Raw genomic sequence first — 23,094 nt, forward strand, 5'->3', positions numbered from 1 at the left:
AAAAGGAAAAAAATGAGAAAGAAAACAAAATGCAAGCAAACAACAATAAAAAAAAAGATGAAAATACTATGTTGTGATCTATACTCAATCCCCACAATTCTCCCTTTGGGTACAGATGGCTCTCTTCATCACAAGACCATTGGAATTGGCCTGAATCACTAAAGAACAAATTTCATGGGAATTCTAAAGAGTTGTGGCAGTAAGAAAAATAATTAACTAAAGAGTAGCTTCCAGGGGTCCTGTTTCCTGTTCCCGATTAATTTTTTGAATGTATATTTTCTGACTCATCCTTGTCTCCAGAGAGAAAAAGAAACACCTCAATAATGTTCATTGACATTGAAGACAGATAACCCAAGACTTCACCTGTCTTGGTGGCATTGGACTTTCAATGAGCATCACTGATGCAGAAAGGGAAAAAAAAAAACTTTTAGTAATGACATCATCGACCAGAATTATAACTAGCATATGGTGAAGAAGATTTTGCCACTGAACAAAGCTGGGGAGCATAGCGGCTAGAGTCTTGAGTCTGGAATCAGAAAGACTTGAATTCATATCCAACTTAAGACTTTTTATTAGGTGTCTATAGGCAAATATTTGACCGTTGTGAACCTTAATTTCTTCAAATGTAAAGTTAGGGATAAGAATAATACTTCCATGATAGGACTGTTGTGAGGATCAAATGAGATAGTAATTGTAAGAATGCATTGCCTGCAATAAATGTTTTTATCCTCCCCCCAGGGTGCCAACATATAGTGGGGTATTCCCTTCAAGTTCACTCTGATTCTCGTCTTTAATGCAGTTTTCCAATAGATCTTCCATTCTATAGGATTCTCTGAGAGAAATATCTCCTGTGCGCCATACCACCTTCTCCCTTCCCCTACCAGACTGTTAAATTGGTCTCAGGTACATCATGCGACCACTATGAATCCTGGCTTCTTTGCTTTGCTGATGGCTCATAGCTCATTGGAGGCAGCCCAAATGAACAACCCAAGTCTAACTTCAGAAGGGTTGTAACTCTTTCTCTACTCTCTTCTGGAATATAATCTTGGTGCTCAAATTCAGGGTCCTGTTTTTCTTGTAGATCCTTGAAATTATATTTCATCATTCATTTGGTTAGGTTCTACTTGCTGATCTCTTCTTTGCTACTTTCTATGCTGCTGAGGGTTCCATCCTCAGCCAAAGCAGTTACCGAGACAAGTAGATTATGGGGCATTCACCTGTCATATTCTCCCCGATAAATTGTACCCAATTTTATGAGATCCATGCTAAACACCTGCAAGGCTTCCTTAATACAATTTCCCAAACAGCACATAGTATTAAAAAAGGCAAGTATCTTTTGTTGCCATAGCAACATGATCCACCAAAGGCATAAACCGGGCTTTAAGATTTGACTCTCCCTTGGATTATTTAATAGCAGTGACCACATTAAACTGGCAGTTTTCCATGAAGAGGCCTCAGTTCCCTGACATGTTCTTAACTTCTTTTCCCTTCATCAAGTCTAGCATGACTAAACTCTTACCTCTTCCTATATCAGTGGTCTTAACTAAAGCTGTATATGATGCGGGTGGCAAAAAAGTTAATTTGATATTAGGTACCATCAATTATCAATAGAAATACACTGTCCAAGAGATTACAGGTTGATAATCTCATACTATTCTTCCCTGGAATCCCATCGACTCCAGACTGTCTATGGAGTATTGTGTCTAATTCTGTAAAACAAATTTTAAGAGAGATATTAGCAAACTATTATATTTTAATATTAGATTGATATTTAATATAAAATAATAGATTCAATTTAAATATTATTTATTAATGTAAATATTAAATAAACTTAATAGAATTATATTTAATATCAATAATATTATATTTTAGTAATAAGGATTAGCATCTAGAAGAAGGGTCATCATCATATGAGGCAGAGTTGAATAAATAGGGAATGTAAACATGGTTAAGAAGTGATTTGAGAGATGTCAGTCAGCCACTGTGCATTTGTTTGACTTATCATAAGTCAGGCACTAGAAATACAAAAATACAAAGAAATTATCCCTGTCCTCAGATAACTTAGATATCTTAAGTTTTTCATAAAATATATGTTGCCCCAAAAGTCCTAGTGTGCAGTTTAAGGGTGTTTTTTTTGTTTACTTTTTTGTTTTTTAAAGCTTAAGTTCTAGGGGATACTCCAATCCTAAGTGATCACATCTCTGAAAGCCTCTGAAAGATCACAGACTACATTTCCTATCTCTAGAGATGAGATTAATCAGTGGTCAGTAGTTGAACATTTCAGGAAGACAGATTTCAACACCACACAATAAAAAATTTTCTAGAGTTGCCAAAACAATGGAATGAGATGCCTCAAGGTCAGCAAGTTCCCCTTCTCTTCTCTATTCTTTCTTTATACACTCCCATCCCTGGAATGGACTCCCTTTTTATCTTTACCTTTTCAAATCTCTTGTTTCCTTTGAAGGTCAATTCCAGTGTTACTCTGCCAGCATGACACACAAAAAATCCACCTATATATTTTGTGGATCTTTTCTATCTATATCTATCTATCTGTCTGTCTATCTATCTTTCTATCTACACACACATATAAATGTTGTTTCTCCCTTTGCTTGATATATTGTTATATATTTAGACATATCTAATTCTCTGTGACCTTATGGATAATATTTGCCATTTTTAGCAAAGATATTGGGGTGGTTTACCATTTCTTTTTCCAGTAGACTGTAAGTATTTGAGACTGGATTTGAATTCCAGTCTTCCTGACAACATGCCCAGTGCTCTATCCACTGAGCCATCTAGTTGCCTCTCTTGATACATTTATGGGGAATCCAATCTTCTCTTTCAGTTTTATATTTTAAAGGTATTTTATTTTTCCAAATGCATGTAAAGACAGTTTTCAATATTCACCTTTTGCAAAACCTTGGAAAACTAATTCTTTAAATTACATACAAACATATAATCTAACTTGGCAAAATGTGATGATCACCATAGAGATACCATATTAATGAAAATTATTGAATTTATTATATTTATTGGATATCCATGATATCATGGTACTGGAAAAGAAATCTGAAGAATCGCAATGTGAAAGGAGGATATACACACATACACACAAATATACACACACACAGATATCTCTATGTGTGTTATATTGTTTGGGGGATCAAAGCTCACAAATATATACTTACATATATACTTATAGTATGTATGTGTGTGTGTGTGTCTATGTCTGTGTCTCTGTGTCCAAAGAGCCCTGATCCCAGAAACATAAAATGTCTTAGTAACCTTGAGTGTGATTTCAAAAGTCAAGGTGAAAGCTCCATGTTACTCCAAATAAATACACAGACTTCTGGTTAAAATAAGATATGAAATATCATGGAAGAGCCCAATACTCCCATACACATTTTAGCTAATATATGAAAAGGATTCCAATGGGACCCAAAAGAAAGGAAAAAGAAATAGGAGTGCCTCCACCCAGTTCACAGCTGTTAAAAAAAAGCACCAGTAACATGCAGCAGTTGATAGAAACCTTTAATAGGTCTGTGCTGTCTAGAATACTGCTTTAAAAAACAAACAAATATATATATATATATATATATATATATATATATATATATATATATATTCACAGATGTCAGACAAAGCCCCACTGATCTTGTGTTAGCTATATATTCAAAGGTGAACTTTGTTCAGATTAGTGATTTGAAATTCTTATAGCACTGGAAATTTAAATGTAGTCCTGGTAGTTAACATAATGTTCATAACTGAACCTTTTTAATTTGAAACACAACACATTGGACTCCCTCTCTCAAAAAAAAGAGAGAACTTCAGGTTCTCTTATACAATGGTTATACTTATACATTTTAGGTTAGCTTATACAATGTGTATGTATTTTTTAAAAGAATGGGACATTAAATCAGTTGGGAGGGAAAAGTTGTTTTAGATGTGCTACTTTAAACAAACCAAGGTTTCTTATGTAAAGTAATGGAAATAAAGCTAGATTTGGAGTTTGGAGAAACCTGAGTTTTGAGTCTTGTCTGAAACTTTCTAGCTGCATGATCATGAACAAAACAGATCATTTAAAACTTTATGAGCTTTAGTTTAATCATGTATAAAAATGGAGTTCATGATATATCTAGCATCAATCTTACAAAATCATTTTAAGAGTCCTAGTCTGATGCCTCTTGAGGATATGAAGGTGATTCTGGATTCTCTGTCTCTGTCTCTGTCTCTGTCTCTGTCTCTCTTTAAATTTATTGCATTTGAAAAAAGAAAAACAGAAAATAAATGCAAAAGAGAACATTGCTATGTGCCCAGTAGAATATCAGGGAGAATTCAAAATATATAATAACAAATGATCAGATCAAGAATATATACATATATATATATATTCTTGATATATATACATATATATACACACATATATATCAATACAAGAAATTATATTCATGAATGTCCATTTTTTTACTTCCTTGTAAATTATTCTTTGGTTCTCTGCTATCCACTTTATTTATTTTATTCTTTTTCCCTCATTCATCCACTCCCCACTCCCAAGCAAGCTACAGATATATTTATGTATACATATGTAGACATATACATACACATTCACACCCATACATATTCCATATACACACACATGTCCTTTGTATCCCTGCTTCCTTATTAATTAAATTGTGCTCTATAACTTGGTTGCTATTACTTAACCTCCCCTTACCCAGGGATTCCTCCCTTGTTCTCTTCCCTCACCCTTTGCTTCCCCATCGGTCCATCCCTTCCCCTTTATTTTTTATATATTTTGAAGGGTGTTATAACCTTCATTATATATATATATGTAGTGTTGCCTATTAAGCCCATTCTTGATGTGGATCCTGGATTTTCAAATGTTGTTCCAGAGAAGCACAAGCTCTGATAATTTCTATCATATTTGGCGAGGCAGGTAGATGGTGCAGTGGAGAGAGAGTGTTGGAATCAGAAAGACTTGAATTCAAATCCAATTTAGAGTTTTTATATAATTGTCACTTAGCCTTTGTATCCATTTCTTCGACTGTAAAATGGGGATAATAGTATCTACCTCTCAGAGTTGTGAGGATTAAATGAGGTAATATTTGTAAAGCACTTACTAGAGTGTCTAGCACACAGAATAATTATTTCCTTCCTTCCTCCTTCCTTGAAAGTCTTTGAATAAGTTATTGGCAACAGACTAGGTCTGCTTTCCAAAGATCTTGCTAGTTAAACATGTAAAGACTTAGTAGTAGACTAGCTACTTGGAAATGGATTCATTAGGAACTAAACAAATTAAGAAAAAAATCACAGGACTTTAATCCAATGTGTCCCTCTTATATTTCTGTCTCTACTATGATGGTCAGAGAGTAGTGATGGAATAAAAAGGCCTAGAGGTTTTACACTTTCTATAAACTTTAACTGACTATGGGAATTTAAATTAAGATCTTTACACTCATTAAGCAAAAAGTTAACAAAATAGTGGAAGAACTAAAAGATGTTAATCTGGACTTTTTTTCTATGAGTGAAAGTAGGACAAACAAGGATATCATAACAAAATGGAAGAATGGCTCATGAGTATTACTTGGATATAAAAATCAAGGCATTGCCAGAGTTGGTTTGATAATGTGCCCCAAAACAAAAAGAAATATCATTTTATGGAACATTTGGTAATCTCGTATTACTATCTCCACAAGTATTTGAAGTGGGGAAAAAGCCACCATGAAAATAATTTTATCTTAGCAATGTCTATTTTAGGGTATGAAAATATAGAGAAATTCTACAAAGAATTCAATAATACCTTCCAAATTAATTCAATATTTTCTTTGATGCATGCTGACTTTAATGAAAATATAAAAATATGTGAAAAGGAGAAAAAACATGTTGTAAAATGTGAATCAGGAATAAGCAATGAAAAAGGCCAAAGAATACTGAAGTCTTGTGCCTATATATTATTAATATTTCATTCAACAAACAGAATCAGAAAATATTGGACTCTACAAGTACTAAATATTATTACAAAAATGAAATTGATTATATTAGACAGAAAATGATTTTGAAACCTTTTTAATTAGCTATTAGACTTTAGGATTATTAGAACAATGATCAAAATTAAGACAGAGAAGAAAACAATGGGGAAAACTGATGGCAAACAACTAAAACAACCACCTCCTAAATAATTAATAATTTCAATGTAATATTGATAGAAAAGAATACACACAATCCACAATGATTTGACGCAATAACTGTACCAATACAAATCAGAACAGCCGGTAACTAGTACAAATTGGATATGTTTCTTCCTATAAGAGTTTAAAAATATCAAGAAATATTTTATTTGACATTGAAAAGAATCACACAGCTAGTCAATGTCCAAAACAAAATTTGAACTAAGGTCTTCCTGACTTCAAAGCTAGTGCTCTATCCATTATACTGCCTAGCTGTCCATATTAGATGATATGATGTTAATTGCCACAGAGATTAGGTGTTTTTCGTTAGTTTTTTGCTATATCTGACCACAGATTTTGTCTGTTTCCCAGCATTTGCTATGCAAATATTAGTCAGTAGGAGAAACTGTCTAGGATAGTGGGGATTAATCAGCACAGAGTTTCTTCATCAACAGAAAAACAGCTCAAGCCATTTTGCCTTGAAAATGAGATAATATTTTGGTACAAGTCAAGACCACACGCAGAAAGTTTGCATTGCAGATTGATGAGCCTATCTAGAGATTTTCAATTTAATCTCATCCAAGGGAAAATAGGATAAGATTTGGATTATTTAGAATCGGTGCCCGTTGACAGAGACTCAAGAGCATGATTGGTTCAATGAATTTAAGATAACTGATTAGTGGGATCAATAAAGACCACTATTACCTATTGTTATGAAATTATGAGACATAAAGGATTGCTTTGATGAAGTTGATAGCAACAAAACAAAACTAAAACTAAAAAAAATATGTTTAATTCAATGCTTCTTGAATTTCTTACAATGGTTATTGTTTCTGAGTATCTTTAAGTGGTCCCTCCCCTTTGATCAATGCTTCGGTATTGCCTACTCTCTATTGGACAAGATATGAATATTTTGGGAATAGTTGGTGAAAAAAAATGTACATGGGAAAAAAATGTTACTTGAAACTCAGAAAGCTCAAAAAATAATTTATTCATTTAAACTAAACTGCACCAGTTCATTTTTGTACACAAACAACTGAATCAGGATCCAAGGAGAAAAATCGCAGGTTGAGAGTTAATATTCTTATGGATTTGAAAGAAATCTTCTTTTAAAAAAGTAATTGTCAAATAAAATAAATTCATATTATACATTAACCAAGAGAACATTAATATGTGAGACATAGCTTTTTAGTGGGTGTACATCTTATATTAGTCTAGAAAAAACAAAAATTGTTTACCTCAGTTTCCTCATCTATAAAATGAGCTGGGGAGGAAATGGCAAATTACTACAGTATCTCTGTCAAGAAAACCTCAAACTGAGTCATAAAGAGTCAGACATGACTAAACAACAATACACTGAAAGAAATAGAGTGGTTATCAAATCTACCACACATAGATTAAATTAAGTGGTAGATATGGAAAAAGATCCAGACTTGGAGTCTAAAATGTATATAGCAAGTGGTCATCTAGACTCTTGACGAATTAGAAGAAACCTCTAAAATTTTCTGAGCAAAGGTATGTATAAGAAAGGTTATACCAGTCCAACCTCTGACAGTTATTAATTATATCACTCTGGTTAAGTAACAATCTTCCTGAGACTCAGCATGAGCAAAGCTAAGAAGTGAAAAAAAATTTTGTCATATTTGGAAGAAAAATAAAATCCAAGAAGGGTTAGAAACTTTGCTTACAGTGGATGGGCCAATGATAATCGACCAACAACAAAGATGGAATTATTATTATTATTATTATTATTACTTCATTTTTTTTAAAATGGAGAAAGATATTTATATTCAAAAAAGCCTTTCATAGTTGATCATCGCACATTTTTGTTGTTATTGTGTACAAGGTAGTCCTGGTTCTGCTTGTTTCTTTCAGCATCAGTTCATGTAAATCTTTCCAGGCCTTTGTATAAATAGCTTGTTCAATTTTTTATAAAACAATACTATACCATATACTTTTCATATACTTGGTCAGCCATGCCCCAATTGATGGGCATCCACTCCTTTTCCAATTCTTTGCTACTACAAAAAGAGCTTCTACAAACATTTTTGTACATGTGGGTCCTTTTCCATCCTTTATGATTTCCTTGGGATATAGACCCAGTAATGGCACTGTTTTATAAAAGGATGTGCAGTTTTAAAGCCCTTTGGGCATAATTCCAAATTGTTCTCCAGAATGGCTGGATCATTTCACAACTCTATCAACAATGCATTAGTGTATCAGTTTTCCTACATCCCCCCAACATTTATCATTATCTTTTCCTGTCATCTTAGCCAAAGTAAGAGCTTCATGTCTTTTTGCAATAGCATTGCTAATCTTATAGGTGAGCAGAATTCTATGAATTTTTAAAACTAGATTTCAGTAAAGCTATTGATCAAATATTTTATATTATTCCTACACAGAAGACGCAAAGATAGATTACAAAATAATGTGATCAATAATATATAATAATGTGATTTAGAACCAGTAGGATGACCCACTTTGGAGAAAATTAATTATTAATAGCAATGTGAAATGTGATCTCCTGTGGAGTATTACAGAAATTTGTGTTTATGCTTAATGCTTAACATTTTTAAAGAAATGACTTAAATAGAAGAATAGACGGTACACTTATCAGATATGGAGATTATACAGAACTAGGAGGAATAAGTAACACAGTATATGAAAAGTGTCAGAATTCTTAAAAAACCTTGAAGCTTAGAAAAGTATTTCTTATCCATTTTTGTGTCATTGACCCCTTTGTCAGTCTCTTCTCAGAATAATGTCTTTATATACACAAAATAAATTACATGATTGCCAAGAAAACTTAATTATACCAAAATACACCTAGCACAATGTTTTTTTTTTCCTAAAGAAGTTCATAGATCCCATGTTAAGAAGCCTGTAAGAACATTATGCTAAATCTAAGAAAATGAAATTTATAACTATAACTATAAATGTAAAGTCTTATATTTAGGGGAAAAAACCAACTCCACAAAAATAATAAGGCAGTTGTTCTTAAAATAATCTGAGGGTTTTAGTATGCTTTAATTCAATATGTCAGCTCTGTGACATGGAAGCCAAAAACCAAACTAAAACAAACAAAGCCAAATCAATAAATCTGTATTCATCCTTGGTATGTATTAGAAAGGGGTATTTTCTTGTTACCCTTGTTGTTTTTCAGTCATGTCTGACTCTTCATAACTCCATTTAGGATTTTCTTAGCCAAAATACTGGAGTGACATATTCTGTGATGTTTTGTTTCCAGTTCTTTATTTTATTAAAGGACAAAATGTTTTACTTTAAATATTTTGGTGTAAAGGGAAATTTCTTTCTATCTTTGATCTCTTTGGGGTATATGCTTAGCAAAAGAATCTCTAAGTCAAGAGATATGGATATCAGAGTCACTTTTCTTTTACAGCATCATTCCATGTTCCTTTCTGAAATGATTGGACAAATCCACACCTCACCAACACTGCATTAGTGCTCTTTTTCCAAAAGTCATTCAACATTTACTAATTTGTATGTTTTCTTTATCAAATTGCTGGGTAAAAAAACCCTCAAAGTTGTTTGGATTTGTAATTTTTCTAAAATCTATGACTTGAAGTGATTGTTGATATAGTTGTTAATCATTTACAATTCTTCTGAGAACTCTTTTTCCCATACATTTTGACCAATTATCCTTTGGGAAAAGACTCTTGGTTTTTTACATTTTTATTAATTTCTTATATAGTGTGAAGAACATACTCCCTCACCTTTCATGTCTAATCCTCAACTCATATTCCTGAAGCAGTTATTGAAATATCAGGTGATAAAGTAGCTAAGTGGGGCACAGAGACATCAAAGAGTGTGATTCTCTTGGCCAATTACAATACATTTTCTAAGGGGAGCTATATAAATTTATCAGGGGATATAAAGTACTTCATTGATCTTAACTTAAGGGTTTCTTCATACTCAGTTTATACTTTGGGTTTTCTAGTACTGTAGAGAAGTGTCTTATTTGAACATGATTAGTTAACACCTATGATTGATTCAGTAGAGAAGTTTGGATTTTCTGTGTTTAATTGAAATGGGTGAAACATTTACCCTTAGGAAGAAATTCTATCTATGATCCCTCTCTTATTTCCCCCTACCCTGCCCTCTTCTTTTTGCTACCAATCCAATATAGGTTTTAATTACTAGTTATCCAGATTTTTATAATAGCCTCCTCTATTTTCTTCACTTTCCAAGCTCTTCTTCATGTTGTAGCTTAGATTACTCTTTCTTATTCATTTCTTTAGTCAGATTATTTTCAATGTCTTCTTATCTACTGAAAAATGTCGAAACCCTTTGATTTTGTGGCATTCAAGGCCCTTTACAATTTGACACCCTACTAAGCTTTTTATTCTATCCCTCAATGAATTCTATAGTAGTTAACTTGGACAATTCTCTGCCCCAAGACCCATACTGTGATCTCATGATTTTATACAATTTGTAGGTCCCTAATGGCTTTAATATAATATTTTGTAGTGTAGCTAGTGTTGGTGTCTTGTCTTAGCTGGACTTTATCTTTCCCACACTAGTGTAATGTTTTGCATCAAGTTAACTATTAATAAGTGTTTGTTGTTAAATTTACCCACAGGTCAGAAGGATTAAAAAAACAGATTCAGAACTAGAGTTCCACAGAGGTGGCAATTACAGGATGTAGCAAGCAAAAAGAAATTCAAAGCCTGAGATAGGAAGACAGAAGCAAAGAATAGATTCCTATGAGAAAAAAAGTCAAGAAAATAGCACAGAAAGTACATCTTAGGTTGACAGTGACATCCATTTTTTAGGGTCCTTTCTTAGCCAGCGAGGTGCCTCAGTGGACAAAGTTCTGGGTCTTGAATTAGGAAAAGACATCTTCCCTTATTCAAACCTGGTCTCAAAACACTTAACTGGCTGTGTGACTCTGGGCAAGTATTTAATTCTGTTTGTCTCAGTTTCTTCATCTGTAATATGATCTGCAAAAGGAAATGGCAAACCACTGTAGTATCTTTGTCTACAACACCCCAAAGAGGTGAACAAAATTGGGGGGAAAAAAAGACTGAGCAATAACAACATGCTAGCCAAATCCCTACCTCAATCAGCAAAAGATTATTCAGCTGTAGTCCTTGATGTTCATTTCTTAGCCAGATATGGGTCACAATGAAAAAGCATTTTCTTCACAAACTTGTGAAGAGATTATGCAAATATTAATATCCCCATTTTATAAATGAAGAAATTGATATTAGGGACTTATCCCAAGTTATACACCCAAAGACAGATTGTTCATGAATGTTTATCTGAACTTTTTTTCTTTCCCAATGTGAACAAAAATCATAGGATCATAGAGCTAAAGGGAAATTTAGATGACATTTAGGTTAATTACTGTATTTTACAGAGGAAAGAAACTGAGCCCCAGGTGAGTTAAAAGGCTTGCCCATACAAGTTGTAAGTATTGGAATAAACAACACAATGGAAGTTCTCTTAATTCCAGATTTGATACTCTTTCCATTACATTATGCTGTCTTTCTGATGTCACTAGTTGGCTAAGGAATCTTCAATGACTCCCTATTGACTACTGGCTCAAATACTCAGTTAAGCATTTAAAGTTAGTCAGCAAACAGTTATTAAGTAACTACTGCATGCTAGACATTATACAACCCACTGAAGATACCAAGAAAGGCAAAAATATCAACAACAACAACAACAAAAACAGTTTCTGCTTTTAAGGGGGAGGGGGTGCCTTGTTCCTTACAATTTGACCTAAGTCTACCTTTACAGTATTTTCCTTCATGAACTCTAGATTCCAAATACTACCCTGCTTATTAATTCCTGCCTTCAGTCTACTGTGTCCAGGCTTTTATACAGTCTGGCTCATGCACATGTACCTGTAGTCTTTCCTCTAAGCTACTTTCAGTGGATCTCAAACCCTCATCTTGATTCCCCTTAATTCTAAGCACATTTCTCACTCAAATGACATCATATTAATTTATCTATCTAAATTATCTATATAAATCCCCACCCCCCAGCAGAATGTAAATTTTTTGATGGGAAATACTTTTTCTTATCATTCCTGTATCCTGACTCCATCATACAAGAGCCTCCAATATAATAGACATCCCATAAGTGCTTATTATTGTTTTTGCTACCCTGTTATTACCTCTGGTTTTTTAACACCCGGCTGTCATCACATCATAGAGAGCATCTATGGCTGGGGCTCTGTGTTTAAATTTGAGAAAATCTAAGTTCAAATGCAACCTCAGACTCTTAAGACTAGGTGACCCTGAGCAAGTCACTTTTAACTTCTGTCAGTTTCAGTTCCTTAACTATAAAATTGGGGTAAGAATAGCAACTTTTGAGGATGGTTGTGAGGTTCAGATGTTATACTTGTGAAGTGCTCCGCACTGTGCTTGGTACATAGTAGGTACCTAATGAATGCCTGTTCCCTTCTGTCTTCCCCCTTCTTGGTTCCACTCCCTGGCTGGTCCTATGCAGGTATGATTTTTCTCCACTAGATGAGAATTTCATTTGAACTTTTAAAATAATATTGAAAAGACAATGATAAGTAAAGAATAGAAATCTAGAAAAGTAATACCAGTGGGTTTCAATGTTAATCCAAAGTGGCTTCATCAGAACCTGTTACTGTGAGGCTTCTAAAGGGAAGAGCTCAAACTAAATTATAATCTCCTCAAACAGTGTTATAGCAGGGGAATGGCTAAATAAACTATGAGACATTAATATAATGGATTTCTGCATCATAAAAAAATGATAATGATTAAGAGTTCAAAGAATCATGGGAAGATATATCAATTGATGCAAAGCAAAGTATATACAACCGAAAACAATATACAAAGTGATAACAGTAAAAATAATTAGAACAACAAAAATTAAAACTGAAAATATAATTTTAACAACTTGGCCTAAAAAATAGATAAGAAACTGAACCTCCCTTTTTTGTTAAGATGAGGGAGGACTGTAGACTGTGGATATGGCATTTCATATATTGTCAGACTTAGTTGATATATTAGTCTTATTGAACTGCTTTCTTTCTCTCTTTTCAAAAAATCTTATTTTACAAATGAGTGACTTGTTATAGAAAGAAAAAGGAATATGTTTGGAAGTAAAAACAACTGAATCAAACTTAAAATAAAATATTATTTCAAAATAATATAACAATAACCTTGGTTTCCTTCTTTGCAAGATGAGGAGAATTGACTTTCATGGCCTTTAAGGCCCCTCCCAGCTCCAAATCTATAATCCAGTATAATTTGAACTCTCTCAAAGTTTTTATAAAGCACATTAATGGTTTTGAAAAATATTAGAGGAATCTTTTCCATATGAGTAAAAAAGTGATGCCCCACCTAAGTGGGGCAGCTAGATGGCACAGTGGATAGAGCACCAACCTTTAAATCAGGAGGAGCTAAATTCAAATCTAACCTCAGACATTTTACACTAAGTAGCTGTGTGATCCTGGACAAGTCACTTAACTGTTCTTGCTTTGCAATAAAAACAACAGCAACAACAAAAAAAAGAAAACAACAAATAGTAATAAGATAGTACATAAAGAAACCTTACTTGCTTTTTATATTTGGGGGGACTAGTTTCAGAAACTTTATTAGGCCTATTGCACCAAAACCTTGAATTCTTTTGACATTTTTTAAACCTCTTCTGCTGTCAGAACAATTTAACAAATTACTTTAAAATATGTACAATTATCATTTGGGAAAGAGAAACAAATAAAAAGACAGTTAACAAATAAAACAGTGTAATCAGTTGTTAAGAAAGGAAAGGAAAAGCCATTTGAAGTAAAAAAAGAGCAAAAGAAGAGTCAGAAATGGAGTGAAAGGGAAACTCTATTTTCTCTCCAGATCTTAAATAAGGACAGACTTCAGATGATCCTAAAGATGACATGTCTATTTTATTGATGGAGGGGTTATGCATTTATTAAGCACCTACTATGTATCAAATTATGCCAAATGCTTTATAAATATTATTTCCTTTGTGTCTAACACTTAGTAGGTATTTAATAAATGTTGATTAATCCATTAAGTAATTGATTGATAGGGGAGAGAAGAACCTGGGCAGCAACTGAGATGGTGCAGGGAATCTGACTCTTCATTTATTATTTCCCCTAAAAATTTCACCATTTTCCTCTCCAAATTTGCATCACTTGCTTTCACAGTAAAGTCAGACAATAGAGACAGAATGTTCTGAGGGGCATTTTACCCTCATATAAATGAGAAACAAGATGGTTTAAGGATGGAAAGATGTGATGTCTGTATTACACTCTGGCAAAGGGAAAGCCTGTGTTTTTCCCCAAACATTATAGAAAATGGTATTGTACTGCATTTAAAATGATCTTTTGATATAAGGCAATTTCCAAGCAGAATTTAGTCTCTGACTTCCATATGCCCTGCACTAGGTAGTCTTTGAATAGCTCAAATAAAGCCATTTATAGGATCCCTTCACTTTAAAATATCAGAGCAAAATTTCTAAAGGCATTTCTTTCTCCATCAATCTGTTCTTTTTTTAAATACTTTATATTATCTTTGCTGATTGCTGAGACATTTTCCTCTGAATGACACTGTGAGTGTATATAGAAAATTCAGAGTGAATGATGTCAAATGGATTGGGCATTAATAGAGGTAAGAATTTTTTGAAAATAAAAATGGAAATTGATGTGCTTCATTTAATAAGGATAGAAAAGTTAATCTGTCAGCACAATTTCTAATCTCCAAATGCCTTCTGATTATATTTCCACTCATAAGCAGCAGTTTCCAGAGGGAAAGGTGTTTAGCATAATGCAAGTGCGTCCAAGATTTTGCTTTGGCATTGCTTGCTGAACTATTAATATCAACCAGCATAAGCATGTGAGAAAAGATAAAATGGGAAGATAGAAAAGTAACAGTGGAAATAACATGAGAATAAGTGGATGCAGTACTGAAATATTTTGGCTTCATGTGGATGAGAATGATTTAACATCACATGACTGTTATCCTCTCTCTCCCTCTGATTCATCTTACATGCTGCTGAAAGCTGAAAATTCCTAAAACTTATAGTCCTGATCACCTCATTTTTCATTAAAAAACTTGAATGGCTTCCCATCATCTACTTCTTAGTCTGCCATTCAAAGCCCTGCACAACCTCCAGACAGTCTAATCTTCTTCTTGTTCCATTACTCCCAGAGGTAGCTATTTCCTTCACTTATACTTGTCCTTCCCCAAATGTGCCTTGTATTTTTCCATCTAGGAACCTTTGTTCCTGGGCTGCTAAGTAGCATACTGGGTACAATGCCAGGTCTGAAGTAAAGATGATTAATCTTGATTTCAAATCTGGCCTCAGACATTTACTAGCTGTGTGACCCTGTTTGCCTCAATTTTCTCATCTGTAAAATGAGCTGAAAAAGGAAATGGTTATAAGTCAGTATCTTTGCCAAGAAAATGCCAAATGGGCAGACACAACTGAAAATGATTTTACAACAATAATCAATGTTCCCACATTCCCTATGCGTAGAACACAATCTACTGCATTTCACCCCTTTCCCAAAGAACTGCTATACTTCCAGTTTCTGGAATGCATCTTTGTATATTATAAACCTACCTATCATTTAAAGGTTGGTGATAATTTCACTCCATCTATGAAAACTTTCGCATTTCAGAAGACTCAGAGAAAGGAGCATTGGATCCCATGACTTGTAAATTTAAAAGGGAAGCTCTCAAGAATGGAATTCTGAAGACTGGAAATACTTATATGAACTGATGATGAAGTGAGTAGAACCAAGAGAACACTGTCCAGAGTAGCAGCAAGATTCTGCAATAATCAACTGTGATAGACTTGGCTCTTTTCAACAGTGAGGTGATTCATGGCAATTAGACTTTTGATGGAGTTATCCACATCCAGAGAGAACTATGGAGACTGACTGTAGGTCAGTGAATAGTGTTTTCAGCTTTTTTGTTGTTTGCTTGTAACTTGCTTCTGTTTTTTCCCCTTTTGATCTGATTTTTTCTTGTGCAGTAGGACAAATATGGAAATATATTTAGAATTGCACATGTTTAAACCTATATTGGATTGCTTGCTATCTAGAAGAGGCTGGGAGAAAAGTTTGGAACACAAGCTTATGTAAAGGTGAATGTTGTAAACTCTCTTTGCATGTATTTGGAAAAATAAAAATCTACTTAAAAAATGGAATGCTCATGACATAATCATAAATTATTGATTTTTAAATAAGAAAATAATATATTTGATAAGGATTTCATAGATGTTAAACTAATCTAAAAGGAGAAAATCATGAAAATAGGGGCCAGCAATGAAGATAAGTGTGAAAATGTGGTGTATTTCTATGAAATTACTGTAAGGAATGTTTCTTAATGGTTCTCCCCTACCTTTCCCTCCCCTAAAGATCATCCAGTCTTAGGTGTGTATTAACAAGAACGCATTCTAGAACATTGCTAGTAGAATGTAAGGTCTTTTAAGGCAGGGCCAGTTTTTCACTTTTATTTTTTTATGCCCAGTCTTTAACATAATGTCATATATAATAGGCACTAAATAATTATGGGTTAGATTGGATTGAATTACCAATCTTTATAAACTTTCACTGGAAAATCTCTGATGAATAGAAATACACTGCCACCTAATGCAATGAATTTGGATAAGTCTAATTATTAAGTAAAATTGTATTATATTTATTTGAGATGATGTCCTGTAACTTAGACAATAGATTATTAAGATGATTGATGCAGAGATGGAAGGGATCTTATGGAATAGCTAGTCTATTCTCAGAGAGGTCAAGTCACTTGACAAAAGTCTCACAAGTAAGATGTAGAAGAACTGTAATTTTATCATAAGTCCTTAGCCTCACTGATTTTTCCATGGTATTGCTTATCCTAAAGTTATACAGTCTGAAAAAGAACAGGGTATTTTGTGGATTATAAACTTAATTCAAATCATTAGTGTAGTATTGTAGACAAAAAATAATGAAGAGATGACAGGAATAAAAAAGAAATAACCTTAATTAACTGTCTTATTCAGATTCCATCTAGAATAGATACTGTAGTCAGTGCTGCAGTTTAGGTACATCATTGATAAGCAAGAAACTATCTGTACAAAAGTGAACAAAGCAGTGAATGGATTCAAGTTCATCCTAATGGACAATCAACTGAAGAAACTGGGAATGTGTAGCCTGGAGAATAGAAGACCTGGGGTGGAAGGAGGAGAGGAAACAAGATAGCTATTTTAAATTTGTAATGATGATGATGGTACTAGTAGTACAAGAAAAATGATGATTACAATAATCATAATTAGCAGTGATATAGAGCTCACTATGTGCCAATACCACACTAAGCACTTTACAAACATTATCTCATTTACTTTAAGGAAGGGTGGTTATATGCTTGAGGAGACTGGATTTGCTTTGCATGGCTCCAGTAGACAAATATAGAAGCAATGAGTAGAAGTTGCCAAGGGACCAATTTGGACTTGATATAAATTTTAAAAATCAAACAAACAACCTCCCCACGGTAAGAAGTGTCCCCAAAATAATGGGTTTTCTAAGTAGTCAGTAGCTTCCTCTTATTCTAGGTCTTCAATCAAAATCTGATGACCACTTTTTAGTAGGTATCCTTTTGTGAGACATGAATTGGGGCAAATGACTTTTCAGATTTCACAATTTATAATTCTATAATTCTTTCTTACTTCTACCCCTCCAATACAAAAGAGAACAAGCCCAATCCTTTTTTCATATGATAGCCCTTCAAATATTTTCTGACAGCTGTCATGTTACCCTTAAGTCTTCTCTTCTCCAGGCTTAATATTCTCAGTCCTTTATTTCAATCCCTATTTGATATGACCTCTAGTTCACTAAGCATCCTGAGAGAACAATTCCTAGTATGTATCAGTTTGTCAGTGTCTTTTCCACATGCAGGTAATTGAAATCTGAAATCAGGGATTCTTAAACTGGGGTCCATAGATCCTCAGTGGGACTATGAATACATTTTATGCAGTTTTAGATTGGAAAAACACATTTTATTTTTATGAACCTTAATTTTCACTTGCATCTAATCGAAAGTTAGCATAACCTTCCATTGTGAACAAAAGTGACAAACATGATTCTGAGAAGGGATCAATAGCCTTCATGAGACTGTCAAATGAATTCTTGTCATAAAAAGGTTAAAAGTTCATATCATAAATGAATGAGGAACATAAAAATAAAAAAAAAAAACAGAAAAAAGAAGTGAACATAGCATGTGTTGATTTACATTCAGCTTCCTTAATTCCTTTTCTAGATACAAATGACATTTTCTGTGCAAAGTCTATTGGAATTTCTTTAGATCACTGAACCAATGAGAAGTCTTTCATAGATCACTGCACATTCTTGCTGTTATTGTGTATAAGCTAGTCCTGATTCTGCTTGTTTCTCTCAGCATCAGTTCATGTAAAACCTTCCTGGTCTTTCTAAAATAAGTTTGTTCATCATTTTTTTTAGAGAACAATACAATTCCATTACCTTCATAAACCACAACTTGTTCAGTCATTCCCCAATTGATGGGCATCTAGTCGTTTTTCAATTTTTTCCTTTTACTTCAGAGTTTTAATTTGCATTTCTTTAATCAGTGATTTAGAGCATCAATAATTTAATTGCTTTAATTTCTTCATCTGAAAATTGCCTGTTTATATGCTTTGACCATATATCAATTGGGCAATGACTTGTATTCTTTTACAGCTTTTTATTTTCAAAACATATATATATATATATATATATATATATATATATATATGAATAATTTTTCAGCATTGACCCTTGCAAAACCTTGTGTTCCAAATTTTTCCCTCCCTTCCCTCCACCTCCTCCACTAAATGGGAAGTAATTCATTATATGTTAAACATGTTAAAATACATTAAATCCAATTTATGTATATATATTTATATAATTACCATGCTGCACAAGAAAAATCAGACCAAAAGGAAAAAAATTGAGAAAGAAAACAAAAGCAAACAAAAAAGGGTAAAAATGTTATTTTGTGTTTCACCCTCATTTCCCTCTGGGCGTAGTAGATGGCTTTCTTCATTACAAGATCATTGGAACTGATCTCAACCATCTCATTGTTGAAAAGAGTCACAGATGACTTGTACTCTTATAAATTTAATACAGTTCTTTATATTGTGTCTTCTTCCAAAACTTTACAAACTGTATTTCTGATAAAGGTCTCATTTCTAAAATATATAAAGTGAAGTTGTAGGAATTTATGAAGGAAGAGAGAAGATACTTCCTAGAGACATGAAGGAAAAAGAAGTCTATAATGTAAGGAGTAGAAATGAGAAAAGAATGAAGTAGTTAACATAGCTAGCCTGAACATTTTGGAAAAGGTTCCAGGAAGAACTAATGACAATGGAATCACAAGGAAAAAAGATATTTTCTAGGGTATGAAGGTTACCAAAATTGGAGAGTAAGAAGGCTGATGGAAAATCATGGTGGCAGAAACTTTTTCTAGTGTGAGAAGGTTTCTGGGTCATAGTAGAGAAAGAAGTCCAGTGTTAGAAATGGAGCCAAGAGGAAAAAAGAAAAAAAAAAACAAAAACAAAAACCATGGCTGAGGACTGAGCTCCAAATATGAACTCCATCAATTCCCACTTATGCTTTGATTTTAGCAGAAAAAGAAGCAGTATGGCCTAATGTTTTGTATCCTGAAGGAAAGTTAGAACTAAAAAATTATTCTGAACTTAATTAAATAAATTAAGTAAGCATTTTCATATTATAGATAAAAGAGCTAGATTTTCTAACAATTCTTTGCTTTGCTCTCTTGGAACTCTTCCTCCTGTTTCAAAGATAACTGATGGCATTTCAAGAATCACACTTGCCAGTACTCTGGAAAGATCTTCTTCTGGGTTCAATGATTTATTCTCAACCAAGAAAACTAGGGGCTTCCATTTTAGTCTTTTTGTTCTAATCCTTCCAGCCTCTAAATCATTCTGCTTCTGAAGAAAAAAAAAAACAAAAGAGTAGTTTTGACTTTTTTTCTGTCATTTGTTATATAAGTGGAGAGCGCAAGTCCAGCCTTTGATACACACTGACTTTGTGATCCTAAGCAAGTCACTTAACCTCTCCAGTAATTGTCTAATCATGAATCACCAGGGAAGAGGAAGTTCTTGGATTGTTGCATGTTTACTGGATATCTTTGTGATTCCAAAGTCACTTAATTGTTGTTATTGCTGCTGTTATTGATCCTTCTTCAGAACCAGAGGAAGCATATTCCAGAAAGCAAGGATGTCTTATGTTGAATGTTTATGTCCTAAGTATATTCATGATGTGTGTGCACCATTTCTTTTTTGACTGCTTAGCAAGGAAAGCATAGATTACCATAGGTCAAAATGAAGTCTTTGAGAGCAATCCATTTTAAGTTAACATCATTTCACTAGCACAAACAACAGAGAATCAAACTATTTTGTTGCATCTCAGCTTCAGAGGCTGCTTTGAATTTACAGCCATCTGTGAACAAAACACCATGCACCAATTCCTCCTTCACTTTAGTCTTGGCTTGTAATCTTTTCAAGTTAAATAATTTCCCATCAGTGCAATAACTGACTTTGATGCCATGTTCATTCTTATTGAAGACATCTTACAATATTGATGAAAACTAGTGGGAGGTAAATATCTGAACATAAGTAATTAAAATATACATGCTACATGATAAAGGCTATTATAATGCTTCATTTTGGCATGGAAGTAATACTGATTTCTCAAAGGCAATATCAGCTGAACCCAAATCTGGCAAATAATATTATGTTGGAGAAACTAGGATATCCTCAAGTAATAGATTATATATTTTATTCAAGCATCTACTTAAGTTTAAAAGGTTGTTCATAAGATGATAAATTACTTACCATGTCCATCTATAAAACAGATAGAATGCAATATGACTGTCAATCTTGTATGGCTTATTTCTACTTCAGCACTGATTGTGATGGACTAGTGGACAGAGAACATAAGTTGTGAAAATAGTATTTTTTACCAACTTGAAATGTTTATTTAAGCGTTGATACTCAATTGAAATCTCTGCCCAAGAGTAGCTACATGAACAGAATAGTGAAATCACACATGTATATTAATGACCTTTCAATCCTTGCAATACTCTCCACTCTTCAGAGATTTCCAACATGGTTTAGCAACCTCCTTACCCTGGAAGAGACGTCCATCTGTCTGGCCCTCCAATCCTGAAAGACTCCTGTGACTCTGTGACTCCCTCCTCTCAGAACCCTCTCTTATGAGAAGTACCTTAGCAATCCCATTCTTACTACTTCACTTCTCTCCCAGCTCCACCTCTGACTCTATGAACTTCTTCACTGTGATCCATGATACTCTATGTTACCTTAATATGTTGTCTTTTTAGTTTCCTTTTTATGTTGCCTACACCCATTAAAATGTCAACTCTGTGAGGGTATGCATTTTATTTTTGCTTCTATTTGTATTCCCAGGACTTTCAATGCTTTAGTAAATGCTGATTGCTTTAACAGTGGACTGAATATAATGAGATCAAATTTAGTAGTGATTAATATAGTTTTATACTTGGGTTAAAAATCCAGCTTCATAAGTACAGAGTAAGGAGAAACATATAGATAATTTGTCTGAAAATGATCTGAGGATCTTAATGAATTGAAAGCTAAATGAGTTAGCAACATGATATAATAGTGAAAATACAATTTTAAGCTACTTGAAAAATTGAATTTCAAAAAAATTGCATGGATAGTCTCAAAAAATATGCCTTAGTAAAATTATAACTGAGGATTAGATTCAGTTTTAGGAAGGACTATTTAAGACAGATATCAATTATTTAGAGAGTAGTCAGGAAAGAGCAGGCAAGATGATAAAGATCCTTGAGTTCATGCCATGAGGGATCATTTGCAAAAAGGGGAAATGTTAACTATATAGAAGAAAACACATAGAGGGGAGAAATGATAGCTACATTCAATATTTGAAGAGCTGTCATAGAGTAGAAGTATTAACTTTGTTCTATTTGCCTCCCACAGGACACCTACACCTGGAACAATTGTTAGAAATTAACAAAGGAGAAGATTTAAGCTTGATGACTGATAGAAACTTCCTGTCATTTATAACTGTTCAAAAGCAGGATGGGTTGGCTCAGAAAAGAGGTGAGTAGTTCTCCTTCATTGGAAATCTTCAATCAGACTGATTGACCACTTGCTGAGTGTACGATACTAGGGACTTGTTTCTGGCACGTTTTGGGCTAAATATCTGCTAATGTTTCCATCTCTAAGAATTTATAATATCCTTTTTATAAATGGAATCAGAAGACGCATAGATTGTGATTAAATGAAAAAAATTCACAAATTCTTCCTAAAAGGGCAAATAAAGGAGTTGAAGAATTGTTTTTTATCATATACCTACATACAACAAGAAAGACTGCATTCATTCAATCAATTTGATTATTTTCCTAACAGTGCTCAAGATAACTATATATAAGTAAATAGACTATCATGAAAACAATTGTAGCTTATGCATCAAAATCTTGCAGAGATTGAAACAAGAATTCTACAGATAATTAGAAAAAGTCCTCTAAACAAAGTCAACATATAATTTAATACTTGATAACTTGATATCTTTGCAATTAGTTAATGAAAGGAGAATCATAAGATGAGCCTGGAAAACATGTTGCTAATTATGACTTGAAACTGAGATACAAAAGAATCAAAAACTTGCAGATTCCTCAGAAATCTTATCTCTGTATCTTATATCTACTGTCTTTATGAAATAACGAAGAGCAAAATGAACAGAACCAAGAGAACATGGTATACAGTAATAGCAATATTTTTCTAAGATCAATTTTGATCAAATAACTAATTCTATTATAAATGCCCAAATTAACTACAAAGGACATTTGAAGGAAGACACTATCTGCATCCAGAGAAAGAAATGATAAAAAGAAGTATGTAT

General features: G+C 33.4%; 1 protein-coding gene across 3 annotated transcripts in view; it reads left to right on the forward strand.

Annotated features, from left to right (window-relative positions):
• The window catches only part of PAK5 (p21 (RAC1) activated kinase 5), a 430,189-nt gene that overhangs the window by 77,484 nt on the left and 329,611 nt on the right, over positions 1-23,094 (forward strand). For 2 of the 3 annotated variants that reach the window (XM_031951110.1, XM_031951109.1), the window contains exon 2: positions 22,170-22,292. The gene's annotated coding sequence lies outside the window, so the exon portion shown is untranslated. Of the gene's footprint in view, positions 1-15,897; positions 15,916-22,169; positions 22,293-23,094 lie in introns of those variants that run through there. The other variant, XM_031951111.1, reaches the window with a different exon arrangement.

The sequence above is a fragment of the Sarcophilus harrisii genome, chromosome 2 (genome assembly GCF_902635505.1).
Source record: "Sarcophilus harrisii chromosome 2, mSarHar1.11, whole genome shotgun sequence".
NCBI classification, from domain to species: Eukaryota; Metazoa; Chordata; class Mammalia; order Dasyuromorphia; family Dasyuridae; genus Sarcophilus; species Sarcophilus harrisii.